Source organism: Solanum pennellii, chromosome 1, assembly GCF_001406875.1.
Source record: "Solanum pennellii chromosome 1, SPENNV200".
NCBI classification, from domain to species: Eukaryota; Viridiplantae; Streptophyta; class Magnoliopsida; order Solanales; family Solanaceae; genus Solanum; species Solanum pennellii.
The window spans coordinates 15,368,964-15,385,309 of record NC_028637.1 but is presented as its reverse complement, the minus strand read 5'-3'; positions in this window follow the sequence as shown (position 1 = coordinate 15,385,309).

Here is a 16,346-nt window from a genome sequence, read left to right as displayed (position 1 = left end):
TTTATGAAACCACTTTCATCTTCTTCTTCAATAAAATTTGTGTGATATAAGACTCTTAAAACGCCCTTATAAACTTTCATACTTGACCTGACATTCTATATACATAAATTGAAAAATACATAGTCATCGTTTGGAAATGAAATTTGAGAATTTAGCAGCCACGATTTCCCAATTTTCTATTCTATGGAGACGCACTGAACAGGACGAACACCATATCTTCTTTAACTTTCTTCATTCTTTAAAGAAGGTTTAGAGTTTTTCAAAGGAACTAAATCACATGGTAAATTCATAATCTAATTTTTTTCTTCCAAAAATAGATATTCCTTGCATTAATTAGCAGTGGTTATATTTGGTAAAAATGTTATTTCGTTCAAATATGAATTAAATGAATCAAGACCAGCTAATACGAATATGACAAAAAGAGAAAAAGTTGTATTCACTTTTCTTAAAATAACATATTTTATGTTTTTACAATATTAGTGTTTTGTTATGAAATTATTCATTTTTTCAAGCCGAATTTGGAAAGTTTAGTCATTTCTTTTTTTAAACACTTGTCAATTTTGACTTTTATAAAAATAGAAATGAAGTAATAACCACTTACAAAACACTATTAATGTTGGTCTCCTACTCTAAATTCGAGCATTCTCTATTGATTTGTCCCGACTCACCACACTCATAACAGGACTAGAAACCACCATATACTGTAGAAAATATGAATGTATTCAATGAAAATAAATTTTAGAATATACAAATAAAACTGAAGAAGAAAGTTTTAAACTAATCTTATTATTAATGCTCTGAAAATCTAAAATTGATTAATACTCTACTATTTTATGTGGTTATTTAATTTTAATGTAAAAGTTATAGTTTTTTGTATAGACTTTTTAATTCAATACAATTCACTCATTTAATACATGTAGACTTCGAATAATGTTTTGTAACAACAGTTAGTTGAATCATTTAGAAGTTCAACATAGATATGCGAGCTATAGAGGTTAGCTAAATTTTACTTTGTGATAACGAATATCTTACAAGTGTATTGCCGTTCTTATATACTCTTTATGGATGTTATGCAATACCAATCATCAATGTGTAAATAGCAAGTTATTCTTTGAAGAGAACACAAAATATTGTAGAAACCCTTGATGTTAAGACATTTTTTTTTTGGGTTTTTTCAATTCTTCATTATCGAACCAACAAATTTTGAGTTTCACCAAAAAAATTAATATCTCATTTTTTTTTACTCAAGTTTCTCCAACCCTCCATCCTGTCTTTATTCACACCACTACTGAAGACACAACGCTTCTACTACTTCATAATAGAGATTCCTCAAAGAAAGATAATACACAAAATAAAGACCTAATGGTTAACATTTTGGTAGATAAAATGTCCAAAGATTTACTGGACGACAATTGAAGACATGAGACATATTGCAAAATGAAGTAATTTTTACTTTTAAATTTCAGTGAAATATATGAGATGGATGTTCATTGTTTCATATTTTAGTTTTGATGAAAAAGCTTTGATTCAGTGAAATCTGTATCTCTATTAGACAGTAAGTTTTCTTATCCAACACATGATGAAATTTTAGAGTTAAATTTTACATATCTACATACATAGAGTTCCACAAATTCAATGGCACTGATTATGATTTTTCACTGATATGCTCTTAATGGCAGTTGGTGGATGTTATTGCTTATAGATTTTCGTTTCTTGCAAAGTTTTATTTTGAATCAATGAAGTATATCAAAATGAGGTTTTAAAAAGAAAATGAATTGATGATACCAACTTGTCATGATCGATTTTTTGAGTCATGATGGTACCTACTATAACCCAGCAGTAGGTAACCCGACCCATAACCCAGTACATCATGTAATGGGTCTGAGGGTAGAAACTAATCAAGAGTAGGCAAAATTTACTATAACAATATAAATAAGTGGAAGGAAACCAAAACATATATACAAATAAAGATCCCTCCCAGAACTTGGAAGTCACAAGTACAGAGCTACCAACAAAACGAGTACAAATCCCAAAATTGGACTACCAAACTGGACTATTTCAAAAGGTAAAAGACAAGTCTATACATGTAACGATGGAGAGTGAAATTGTACAAAACACCATGTTCTCATCCCTTTCTCCAGAACTCAATCAACGCTGGCTACTGGTGCTCGAACCTACATCACGAAAATGGATGCAGAGCGTAGCATGAGTACCAAACAATAGGTACCTAGTAGGCATCATAGGCCAACTGAACTTGAAAAGTAAAAGCAATATCAAAAGAAGGAATAACACAACCAGAGGTCAAGAACGGAAGTCTAAGTAACTATGGAATGCAGACGTTTGTGGAAAGAACTAACTAAAGTAATATATATGATCTAGCTACACCTAACTGGACCCCATAAGCCTAAAAGGTAAACTTATGCGCAAGTTTAAATAAAAACCCGAACGGACCACCATAAGCCCGACAAGTACACCAAATAACTATAACTAAAGAAAATAGAACCCAAGGTCGGAGAACATCAAACTAAAACCTAAAACCCAATTAGTAGAATCTGATGGTACGGAGGCCGGACCTCGAATTTTACGCTCGCCAGAAGTACCCAAGTAGACAATCACAAGTATAAATAACTGAGGTCGGACCTCTAACCGGATGCTCTACTTAAGTATGCGGGTGATCAAGACAGACCTTGAAACGGATTCTCTAAATAAGTGTGTGGATGATCGAGGTCGTACCTTGAACTTGATGCTCTTTGAAAATCATCAATAAAGTTGAGGCCGGGCCTTGAACTCGGATGCCCGTTAAAGGTGCTAATATAGATGCTAAAGGAATCTCTCTCTATCCATAATCATAAATACCCGTGGAACGCTATCCACACTTAGACAATCACGGTAAGTCCTTCGAACCTAATCAAAAATCAACTTCGAATTGAAGAGCGGAACTCATTATCACCGACGTAACTCGTGAAGTTGTAACATCATAGAAAAAAAAGGATAACTATCTCCGGAGCAAGATCATCGCCAAGATAAGGCCCAAACTATAAGACTCAAGTCTGCTACACCAGTCTACAAGGATTTAAGCCGTCCGAGCGACATTAGATCTAAACTAAGTCCTACCGATTTAGAATCATGCATTTCTAAGGCAAGCCTTAGTCAAACCTAAACTAAGCCCAAATTAATTCAAATTAACAGTAATCAAGTATACAAGTACTTCACATAGCAAAGAGGGTAAATTAATAACACAAAGCATGCTCACAGTTACCCGCTAATTCCCGAAAATAGGCCGAAAACATGATTTCTAAAATCTATGCATGATTCAATAACTACCCAACCCAAATCCTAACTAATCAACATGCATTCACATGTTCGAGTTCAACCTAAAAGGAGGAAACTGTAGAGTACCTATCGGCAGATCACGGGCGCTCTAAGTATCACTTCTCAGGAGCTTTTCCTTTTCGAACGACCTCAAAACGCTTACACACTATCAAAAATATAGTTACAATATTACGACCATTTATACTCAAAAATCACATGAAATAGAGATGGACCAACTTCACAGTCAAAATGGGAAATGTAACAACCCTAAAATCAAATAGATAAATACTTAAGGTTAATTGATTATTATTTAAAAATCTGAAATTTTAAGGGCATACTGGTCCTTTCACGTATTAATTAAAATAAATCAGATTTTTTATTAATTTAATTAAATCCTATTTTGACTAAGTCTTGAATTTACTCTCCTAATCGTAATAACTCTCTCCATCATGTTTCTCAACTCTCATTCTCTTACGCTCTGACTAACAAGAAGGCTCAAGAACATTTTAATAACAATTGTTCTTTAAACTTGAAAAACACATGAAATGTTTTAAGAAAAGCAAGGTAATCAAAAACGTCAAGGCAAAGGGAGGTTGTTCGTCGAGTGGTGTGTACGTTGAGGAGAATTGGGCATGGTTTGGAGGAGTTTTTGGTTAGCAGCTTCACACTTGAACAAAATCAAAAGGTATGGGTTTCTCTCCTGGAATTGTTTCTCCAAGAGTAATTTCCTTCGAACGACAAGGTCTTGAAAACTGAGGTTGTTCCCCTTTGTATGTCCTTGTCATTAGCTCCCAAACGAATTTGTAGGATTGGTATGTTGTGTCTCTAGATTTAGGCATGAATGATGTATTTAGATTAATTGTGAACATTTTTTATGTGAGGGAAATTACGAAAAGAATATTCGAAGTGTGATCGGAAAGTTGGTGTGTGTGTGTGTGCACGTGGGCAGTGGCTTTTGCCACTGTTTTGGGGTTGTATGAATCATGTATTTATTGTGTATTTTATGTGTGTACAATGTGCTGTTCACTACCATGAAATATAGTGGATTCAAATAACCAACTTTTAACCAACTAAACTTATGAACAATGTGACTAAAAATGAGTTTAATAATGACAAGAATTTTTCCAGATTTTGGTACTATGTAATAATGTTGAAATCTGGGTTTTAATAGGGAATATTAAATAAGTGAGGTCAATGGGAATTGAACCCAAGACCTGACATGTTGATATGGCTGGAAAAAAGAAAAAAAATGAAGGGGCTAAGGGGAATCGAACCCCTTAGCTACTAATTGTAGCGTGGGAGGAAAAGAATTAAAAAAGAAAAGAGGCTGGGGGGAATCAAACCCTTGACCACTGTTTACGCGAGAAAGGGAAAAGAAAATGGGGCCGGGGAGAATTGAACTCGCGAACTTGGGGAAGAAAGAGGAGAAAAATAAATTGAGAAAATAAATAGGAGGCGTGGGATTCGAAACCTCGACCTCCAGGTACGAGCGAGAAAAAGGTAATATAAGAAGAAAAGAAACGCGAGGAGTTGGAATCGAACCCACGACCTCAAGGGCTGAAGCAGGAGCGAATATAAAAAAATAAGGGGGCTGTGGGGGTTCGAACCCACAATTTCCCTACCCCACCAAAAATTGAAGGAAAAATCAAGAGGCTGTGGGGGTTTGAACTCACAACCTCTTGGTTTAGGAAAGAATGGGCAAAAAGATACTAATAAAAAATAAAAAATGGATTGTGGAGGTTTGAACCCCCAACCCTTCGGTTAAATAAGAGTAAAATTAAAATTAAAAATTAAAAATTAGTCTTTCCATGTAAATGTTGAGATTTAATTTTGAGTTCTAATGTTATGAATATTAGAAATAAAATCAATGAAAAATATAAATGATATCCTAGTGATCAAGATTTGGGTTCCCTTGACCAAACTTCCGTATTAATACATATGTCATACGTGAGTAAAATATCCAAGAGTAATGCACTCTACTTATATCAAAAATCAAGATCTTGACATATATACAAGATACATAAGTCTTGTATTACATACCCTTAGGAAAGTAAGAATCACTAAGCGAACAATGAATGAAGCCCCATGACTTGTATGTATAGACACATAAGTCTAACATACGTTCAAAGTCTAAACTCAGGTAATGACATTAGGTTATTCCTGATCATTGCACAACAAAGCAGATGAAAGTCTTAAACTATACCTTAGGTATAGCTGGTGTTCATACTAGCCTATGAATGAAATGAAATGAAGTATGTATGAATGAATGAAGCGGACTCTGTGATTTCTAATGAATAATCCCTACTTGAGGTCCCATGTGTTGAGCCCTCATTTTGTAAAGTCTTAATGTCAAGTTCATGATTCCAAAGTCTCATGGCATATGAATGAATGATATGAAAGAAGTTATGTGTCATATGTTATGTGCTATGATATGTGCTGTGTGAACAAGTTATATGTTGGGTGCAATACGATATTCATAATGATGCATTATACTCTAATTGCATGACCTTCCTAACTCAATTTTGAAAGTTCACTAACTTTCCTAATCTCAATTTGGCAAGTCTACTGAGTTGACTTCAAAAAATAATGTCATTAGGAAAGAGTTGTTCTTTCTCATGCATGTCCTTGGTGTGTGCTTGCATATACCCATACTAAGTGTACAAGTGTGTACTAACCCTATACATCTATACAATTTTAGGTGAAGGCACAGGTGGGCGATAGAGCTACAGGTTCATTGTTGCATCTATCCGGACGTCAGCATTAATCCAGAGTTTTGTAGGTCCTCACTCTTTTGAGGATGCTACAGTTTTACATTATAGTGTAGTTTTAGAGTTGAGCTAGTGGAGCATGTTCCACTAGCGTTTTTTTCCTGTTTTGGTTCAGACTTTGTAATTGTGCCATTTTTTCCATTATACAATTAATACTTAATGAATTATTACTTTCAGTTGCTTATCTCTTTAATAGTATATAATTGATGATGAATGATTATGAAATATTAAGAATATTTAGCAAGTATGTTAAAGAAAAAAAAATTCAAATTTTCCGCTAAAATTTATCTAGGTGAGGTATGAATAACGTATGTAGGCTTGTCTGCGACCTCTGAGAGGTTAAAGACGTCGGTATCTTCTAGGGTATAGATTTCGGATGTGACAAAGTTGGTATTAGAGCGCTAGGTTAAATTCCGAAAATAATGAGGTCACATCAACCACATTGAGTAGTTTCTAAGTCATGGTAGTGAAGTGTACCACTATCTAGGGTTAGAGACTGCATGAAGCGTAGGAAAAATTTCCCTTTTCTGATCTTATAATGCTTTTCCTAATGTCTATGTTCTTGGTGTTAGGAACGTGCCTAACATCAATCCTTGTTGTTTTTAGAGAATGAAAACTTGGAGAACTAAGGGTCTGAGGAAGGGAGGAGCAGCAGCTAGGGGTAATCAGAATCCACCCCAAGCCCCAGCTTAAGGAATGGTCATGCCAGTTAACCCACCTGGGTTGACTGATGCTGAGGTGAGGGAATCTCAAACCCAGATGGCACAGGCCATCACGATGCAGTCTCAGGCTATGACTGCCCAAGTCAACCAGCAGGATTTTCAGATAGAGAACCCACTGGTTCGCAGCATGGCTGACAGACTACGAGATTTCACGAGGATGAATCCTTCTATTTTCACAGGGTCTAAACCATCAGAAGATCCTCAGGAGTTTGTGGACGAAGTACATAAGATTCTGGTGGCTATGGGGGCCACAGATAATAAGAAGGCTGAGCTGGCTTCTTATAAGCTCAAGGATGTGGCACAGACTTGGTGCAAGATGTTGTAAGATAGCCGTGTTTGGGGTGGAGTGCCAGTCAGTTGGGAACTGTTCCAGACAACATTTCTAGTGAGGTTCTTCCCCAGAGAGATGAGGGAAGCCAAGGTTGAGGAGTTCATCAACCTTAAATAAGGTTCTATGAGGGTCAGGAAGTATTCCCTGAAGTTTGTTAAGCTATCAAGGTATGCTACTTCGCTGGTTTTGAACAACAGGGATAAGATGAGCAGTTTCCTTACTGGAATAATTGGAGACCTTGAGGAGGAGTGTCGGTCTGCGATGCTCCATGATAATATGGACCTTTTCAGGTTAATGGTATTTGTCCAGCACGTAGAGGACAGCTGCAAGAAGAGAGGTATTCGTGATGTAGGAGGCCTAGGCCTCAAGATTAGGAAGGTCCCAGCCACGGAGGCCACAGAAAAATTTTGGCGTCCGTGAGCAACCCAGGTTCAAGAAGGGACAACAGAGTTCTGGGAATTATAACTCTCAGTGGTTTAAAACACCTAGAGGAGGCAGACCTGAACCCAAGAGGGGCAATAAAGTTGAGTCGTAGCTTCCTAAGAAGAAATGTGCTAAGTGTGGCCGAGCTCACAGTGGAGAGTGCAGACAAGTCACTAACGCCTGTTTCGGCTGTGGTAAGAGTGGACACATGGTAAGAGACTGTCCACATGACAAAGGTCAGGCCGGAGGTAAAGCTCAGCCTAGGCCTAACGCACAGGGTGCAGTAGCATTCGAGGATCCCAAGAGGAACAAATTCTTTGCCCTGAAGGGCAGGGAGGAGCAGGAGAAGTCTGCTGATGTGGTCACAGGTATGCTGCAAGTATTTTCAATTTCCGTTTATGCTTTACTTGATCCAGGGTCTATGCTTTCCTCTGTGACTCCTCTGCTTGCCGTTACTTTTGAAATACTACCTGAAGTTCTGCATGATCCTATAGTGGTTAGTATGCCTTTATGAGAAAATGTAAGAACTGATAGGGTATACAAGGATTGCCCAATAGTTGTAAGTGGTAAGACTATGTGTGCAAACATGATTGAGTTACCCATGCATGATTTTGATATTATTCTTGGCATGGACTGGCTTTACAGGTGTTATGCTTGCTTTGACTTTCATAGTAGAGTGGTGAGATTTCACTTCTCTAATGAAAAAGACTTATCCTGGGAGGGTTACCATTCGAGTCGTCCTAATCCCTTTATTTCAAATCTAAAGGCCAATAAAATTATGTCCAAGGGGTTACTATGTCATATTGTGAGTATTAATGATTAACGTCATGACATCCCTTCAATAGAATCAGTGCCTGTAGTGAATGAGTTCCGAGATGTGTTTCCTGAAGATTTGCATGGAGTCCCTCCCCTTCGAGAGATCGACTTTGGTATCGACTTAGACCCGATACTAAACCAATCTCAATTCCTCTTTACAGAATGGCTCCATCTAAACTCAAATAGTTGAAGTTGCAATTAAAATATCTCACTGATAAGGGTTTCATTAAGCCGAGCATATCCCCTAGGGGCTCTCCAGTGTTGTTTGTAAATAAGAAGGATGGGAGCCTTAGAATGTGTATCGATTATCGGCAGATGAACAAAGTCACTATAAAGAATAAGTATCCACTCTCCACAATAGATGATTTGTTCGATCAGCTTCAAGGGTCAAGTTTCTTCTCTAAGATTGACCTTTGTTCAAGGTATCATCAGCTTAGGGTTAGGGAGGGAGATGTCTCAAAGACAGCCTTTCGTACCCGTTATGGTCTGTATGAGTTCCTGGTTATGTCATTTGGTCTCACCAATGCACCTGCTGCATTTATGGATCTTATGAACAGAGTCTTCCATGAATACCTTAACTCTTTCGTCATAGTATTCATTGATGACATTCTCATCTACTCTAAGACCAACGAAGAGCATGTATAAAATTTGAGACTAACCTTGAAGGTACTTACACGACATCAGTTTTATGCCAAATTAAGAAAGTGTGAATTCTTGCTGATATCTGTGACCTTCTTGGGTCATGTTGTGTCCGATCATGGTGTAGAGGTGGACCGCAAGAAGACTGAGGCTATTAAGAACTGGCCAAAGCCTCTTACTCCCACTGATATCTGTAGCTTTCTGGGATTAGCTGGTTATTACCGCAGGTGTGTGGAGGGATTTTTTTCATTGATGCCCCACTTACAACTTTGATAAAGAATAAATCCTTGTTTGAATGGACAGAGACTTGTGAGAAGAGTTCCAGGAGCTCAAGGACAGACTCACTTCAACCCCGGTGCTTACTCTACCTATGCGTGCTGAGAATTACACGGTTTATTGTGATACATCTAGGGTTTGTTTGGGTTGAGTCTTATGCAGGCTGGTAAGGTTATAGCCTATGCTTCCAGACATATGAGTCTCCAGTACGTGGTCACACAGAGGGAGTTGAATCTACGTTAGCGTAGATGGTTGAAGCTGTTGAAGGATTATTAAATGAATGTGCACTTCCATCCAGGTAAGGCTAATGTTTAGGGTGATGCTTTGAGCAGGATGAGCATGGGGAGTACAACCTTCATTGAGGACGAGAAGAAGGAGTCGTCAAAAGAGGTACAAAGACTGGCCAGACTGGGTGTGAGGTTGGTTGACTCTACTAGTGGGGGTGTTTCAGTTCACCCTAGTTTTGAATAATCCCTGATAGTTGAAGTCAAGAAGGGTCAGCATCTTGATCTTGTGTTGATGGAGCTGAAGGACTCAGTGTTGTTCAAAATGAATGAGTCTTTCGCTTTGGGAGATGATGGCATACTAAGATCCAGGACAGGCTGTGTGTACCAGATGTGGATGATTTACGGACAAGGATTGTGGCAGAGGACCATGAATCAAGATATTCCTTACATCCAGGTTCCACCAAAATGTATCATGATCTTAAGCAGATTTGTTGGTGGGATGGCATGAAGATAGACATTGCAGAATATGTGGCTAAGTGTCCTAATTGTCAACAGGTTTAGGTAGAGCATCTTAAGCATAGTGGTCTGACTCAGATTGTTGAGGTTCCAACTTGGAAGTGGGAGGCCATTAATATGGACTTCCTGGTTGGTATTCCAAGGACTAGGAGGCAGCATGACTCCATATGGGTTATTGTTGACAGATTGACTAAGTATGCCCACTTTATCACTGTGAAGTCTACTTACAGAACCGAGGATTATGCGAGACTCTACATTGATGAGATTGTGAGGTGTCATGGGATTCCTTTTTTTATCATTTCATATAGAGGAACTTTGTTTACATCACATTTCTGGAGATTTTTCCAGAAAAGCATGGGCACGCAGGTAAAACCTAGCAATGCCTTTCATCCTCAGACAGATGGGCAGGCAAAGCGCACCATTGAGACATTGGAGGATGTGTTGAGAGCGTGTATGATTGACTTCAGAGGTAACTGGGATGACCATCTGCCTTTGATAGAGTTCTCGTATAATAATATTTTTCACTCTAGCATTGGGATGGCACCGTTTGAGGCATTGTATGGTAGGAGGTGTAGGTCTCCAGTTGGGTGGTTCGAGGTTGGAGAGTCATACATTTTGGGTCCAGATATCATTCATGAGGCTTTGGAGAAAGTTAGAGTGATTAGGGATAGGTTGGCTACTGTTTACAGCCGTCAGAAATCATATGAAGACAACAGAAAGCGGACCTTAGAATGTAATGTTGGTGACCAGGTTTACTTGAAGATATCGCCTATGAAAGGGGTGATGAGATTTGGCAGAAAAGGAAAGATGAGTCCGAGTTATGTGGGGCAATATGAGACCCTACAGCATGTGGATGAGGTGGCCTATCAGTTAGCATTGCCTGCGGAGCTAGCTTCTGTCCATCTAGTCTTTCATGTCTTATGTTAACGAAGTACATAGGTGATCCAACATCGATTCTACCTGTGGAAGTTTCGGGGGTTGGTGAAGACTTGTCTTATGAGGAGGTACCTCTTGAGATCCTAGATAGACAGGTTAAGCAGCTGAGGAACAAGGACATTGCCACAATGAAGGTATTGTAGACAAATCATTTTGTTGAGGGTGCTACATAGGAGGCTGAGGCTGACATGAGATCCTGCTATCCTCATCTTTTCAGCTCTTAAGGTTAGACTTCCTACTCTTAAGGATATATTTTTTTATCCCTCCGTATTTTGTTGCAATTTCTTGACTATGCATAGTGATTATGTTATGATCTGATTGGCATTACTATGTGTAGTGGTAGTGTCATTCGAGGAGGAATGTTCCTAAGGGGGGATAATGTAAAAACCCTAAAATCGAAAAGATAAATACTTAAGGTGATTTGATTATTATTTAAAAATCTTAAATTTTAAGAGCATAATGGTCCTTTCACGTATTAATTAAAATAAATCAGATTTTGTATTAATTTAATTAAATCCTATTTTGACTAAGTCTTGAATTTAGTCTCCTAATCCTAATAACTCTCTCCCTCAAGTTTCTCAACTCTCTTCCACGTTTCTCAACTCTAATTCTTTGCGCTCTGACTAACAAGAAGGCTCAAGAAAAATTTAATAACAATTGTTTTTCACACATGAAAAACACATGAAAAGTTTTAAGAAAATCAAGGTAATCAAAAACGTCAAGGCAAAGGGAGGTTGTTCGTCTAGTGCTGTGTACGTTGAGGAGAATTGGGCATGGTTTGGAGGAGTTTTTCTGCAGTAGATTCACACTTGGACAACATCAAAAGGTATGGGTTTCTCTCCGGGAATTCTTTCTCCAAGAGTTTTTTTCATTCGAACGATTCTCAAGGTCTTGAAAACTAAGGTTGTTCCCCTTTGTATGTCCTTGTCATTAGCTCCCAAACAATTCGTAGGATGGGGTATGTTGTGCTGCTCAATTTAGGCATGAATGATGTATTTATATTAATTGTGAATATGTTTTATGTGAGGGAAATTACGAAAACAATATTCAAAGTGTGATCGGAAAGTTTGTGTGTGTGTGTGTGCACGTGGGTTGTGGCTTTGGCCACTGTTTTGGGGTTGTATGAATCATGAATTTCTTGTGTATTTGATGTGTGCAATGTGTGTACAATGTGATGTTCATTACCATGAAATATAGTGGATTGAAATACCACCTTTTAACCAACTAAACTTATGAACAATGTGACTAAAAATGAGTTGGATAATGACAAAAATTTTCAAGATTTGGGTACTTTATAATAATGTTGAAATCTGGGTTCGAACCCACAACTTCCCTTCCCCATCGAAAATTGAAGGAAAAATAAAGAGGTTGTGGGGGTTTGTTGAGGTTTAAGCAAGAATGGGAAACAAGAGACTACTAATAATTTAAAAAGGATTGTGGAGGTTCGAACCCCCAACCCTACGGTTAACTAATAGTAGAATTAAAATAGAAAATTAATCTTTCCATGTAAATGCTGAGATTTAATTTAGAGTTCTAATGTTATGAATATTAGAAATAAAATCAATGAAAAATATAAATGATATCCTAATGATTCAAGATTTCGGTTCGCTTGCCCAAACTTCTGTATTGATACATAAGTCATACATCAGTAAAATATCTAAGAGTAATGCCATCTACTTAGATCAAACATCAAGATCTTGGCATATATACAAGATACATCAGTCTTGTACTACATAATCTTAGGAAAGTAAGAATCACTTAGCAAACTATGAATGAAGCCCCATGGCTTGTATGTATAGACACATAAGTATAACATACGTTCAAAAGTAAGTGAACCTAAGATGTACGTAATGAAATGATGAACCCTAGGAGGGTTAAGTAGGTGTGTAAGATACACTCAATGGCCAAGTGCATTGGCATATGATTAGATGACTATGAAATGAAGAAATGAACATCCACGTAATAAGAGGTGACTCACTATGAAAAGCAAAGGTGATAATAATGAAGAATGTGGTGACAACATTATAGGAAGCTAATGTATATGATGAGAGCAATCTCAAATAAGCCTAAGTGAATGTTACTAATACGTACTCACCAATGAGAGTGTAAGATAATGAAGAGACCAGTCTCTATGAACACTCTAATGAAAGTATTGAGTTTAACAAACTTAATGCTAATGAAATCACCTAATGAGCTATGTTGTCCTCATACTAGAAGTCAGCTTCCATGACGTATGAGTTGAATGTAATGGAACTTTATACTGAGCACCGATAGGCTAGCTATGAGAGGTGATGCCTTTTTACGGGAAGGGCGAAGGTTCACGTAACTCTCATGAGATCAAACTGTCCGGCATGCCAGGTATGGGTCTCCATATATCTCCTACTTTTTGAACCTATACTTCCAATATAGGGATCTGGTGGGGTGAAATTCCCATAAATGCTAGCATGTAATTGAGTCACTTTGGCTGGTGATTCCACCTCTTTTCGGTGTGGGGGAGACACTGGATTTCATGATGCTCACATGATCTATTTTGGTTAAAGTTAAAGTTCCCAATGAATGAATGAGGCCAGTCTCAAATGAAGCACATAATGAAATGAATGATACCAAAGATGTTAGGATAGGAAAATCAAGAGGTGAGCTAGACCCAGGTAATGACATTAGGTTATTCTTGATCATTGCACAGCAAACCCGATTAAAATATACCCTAGGTATAGCTGGTGTTCGTACTAGCCTATGAATGACATGAAATGATATATGTATGAATGAATGAAGCAGACTCTGTGTTGGCTAATGAAGACTCCCTAGTTGAGGTCCCATGTGTTGATCCCTCACTTTGGAAAGTCTTAATGTCAATTCCATGATTCCAAGTCTCATGGAATATGAATGAATGATATGAAGGAAGTTATGTTTCATATGTTATGTGGTATGATATGTGCTGTGTGAACAAGTTATATGTTGGGTGCAATACGATATTCATAATGATACATGTTACTCTAATTGCATGACCTTCCTAACTCAATTTGGAAAGTTCACTAACTTTCCTAATCTCAATTTGGCAAGTCTACTGACTTGACTTCCAAAAATCATACCGTTAGGAAAGAGATATTCTTTATCAAACATGTCCTTGGTGTGTGCTTGCATATATCCATACTTAGTACAAGTGTGTACTAACCATTATATTTATACTATTTTAGGTGCAGGCACAGGTGGGCGATAGACCTACAGGTTCAATGTTGCAGCTATCCGAACGTCAGCATTCATCCGGAGTTCGGTACGTCCTCACGCTTTCGAGGATGCTACTATTTTACATTCTAGCGTAGTTTTAGAGTTGATATAGTGGACCATGTTCCACTAGCGTTTCATTCCTGTTTTGGTTCAGACTTTGTTTTGGTGCCATTTTGGCCATTGTACAATTAATATTCAATTAATTATTTCTTTCAGTTGCTTATCTGTTTAATATTAGATTGTTGATGATGAATGATTATAAAATATTAAGAATATTTAGCAAGTATGTTAAAGATAAAAAAATTCAAATTTTTCGCTAAAACTAATCTAGGTGAAGTATGAATAACGTATGTAGGCTTGTCTGCGACCTCTAAGAGGTTAACGATGCCGGTCTCGTCTGGGTCTAGATTACGCAGGAAAAGTGGGAACCGCTCTGAAAATTCCAAAATTAACCCCAAATATAGGTCCTAAAAAACTTTCCGAACGTGTCTTCCAAATTGGAACACAATTTAGTGCTCAAAACAGTCCCAATAGGAACATGCAACCAAAACCCCAATGTTACGCTGAAAACAACAATAATGGCAGCAGCTATTTACAAGAATTTACCAAAAACAAAGGTTCAACTGCTGAAACCAATCATAACACGACGATCCTCATGACAAACCACACAATTTGGGCTCTTGAATCACCAATTCGGGCCTAAAATGGCCGGAAAATCATATTCTAAAATTTTCCAAAAGTTGATCTCGAAAATGAGCTATAATAGAAGCAAAAACACAATTTTTACCTTCAACAAAACTTCAAATATAATTCAAACCACGCCAACACGTTCTCCTTGAAAAACCACTTAAGATAGCCTCAAGAATCACTCCAATCGAACCAAAAGTTGCTGAGAAAACAAGTCCCAAACTTCCAAAATCAAGATCACAAAAAGGGGATCGTGACAGCAGGTGTTTTACAAATTTACCTCTAAAGGGAAACCCCAAACCAGATTCCAAGATCACCAATGCGTTGTCCTCGAAAAATATCACAACTCAGCCTTTATGCCTCATTTTAAAGATGCTATATCTTGAGCTATAGAGCTCAAAATTGGGAGATTCAAAACTTTTTCATACTAAATTCTTTTAGGTGTGCAAATATTTTATTCATTTCGGATGTGTTCCATTTAAAGAGTACAGTTTATGTGTAGAGGTAGATGTGGTTCCTTAAAAGGTAAAAACAAGAACTTTTATTGTTCCTTCTAATGTATTCTACTTGAGGAACTAGCTTCACATTCAATGTTACTTAGATTGAGATGTCTAATATTCTGTTATAAGGACTGTTCTTTCCTCATATGTGTGTAGTTTATTATACATAAAATGTGTTGCATAAGATTAATTATAATAGAGCAAGATGATCTGAGAGGATTCATATAATCAGATCCTACTTGTTTGAAAGTAAGACACAATAGTAATAGTTGAGGAAGTATCATATTTTAATTGCCATCTCTATCTATTACCACATGTATCTAAGTGTAGATGACATAAGTACAAAAATGACAATATTAAAATGCATTGACTTAACTCTTTGTGTTTTTTTCTTGAATAGTTCTTAAGGAAGTGCAGATACATTGAACCCTAATTGTATTGTTGAGATTTGTCCTATTAAACTTTCTAGTTTCAAAAAAATCAAATGGGTTTCTAGCTTTGAGCTAGGACTATGCTCTCAAAAACTCAATGGTTAATGTTTGTGGAACTTTCCAACCTTGTTTTAAAGTAATGTTGTTTCTTTACTAATAATGAATAGAGTTGTTGGGGCTTTAAATCTATTTCTTATAAAGAAGGACAAAAAACGGTGAATTTGATATTTTAAATATGAACACGGTGAGAGAAAGAGTGATGAGCCTGTCAAAGTTATGTCTATGGGAAAGAAGAGCCATCCCAATTATTTTTTCTTCTTTATATTTCACAGTTAATTAGTCTCACTCTAGACTACACTTATGAAATTGTGTTCGTATATTGTAGTACTTATTGTCTCTCACTATGAACTTTTTTAGTAAGATTTTAACTTAAATAATTCTTATTCTTCATTATTTCCCCATTCTTTGTCCTCAATGAATTATAGTCCTTTGTTTCATGAGATATCCTGATCTTTTGTCCCGTTTTATAAGAAAGCA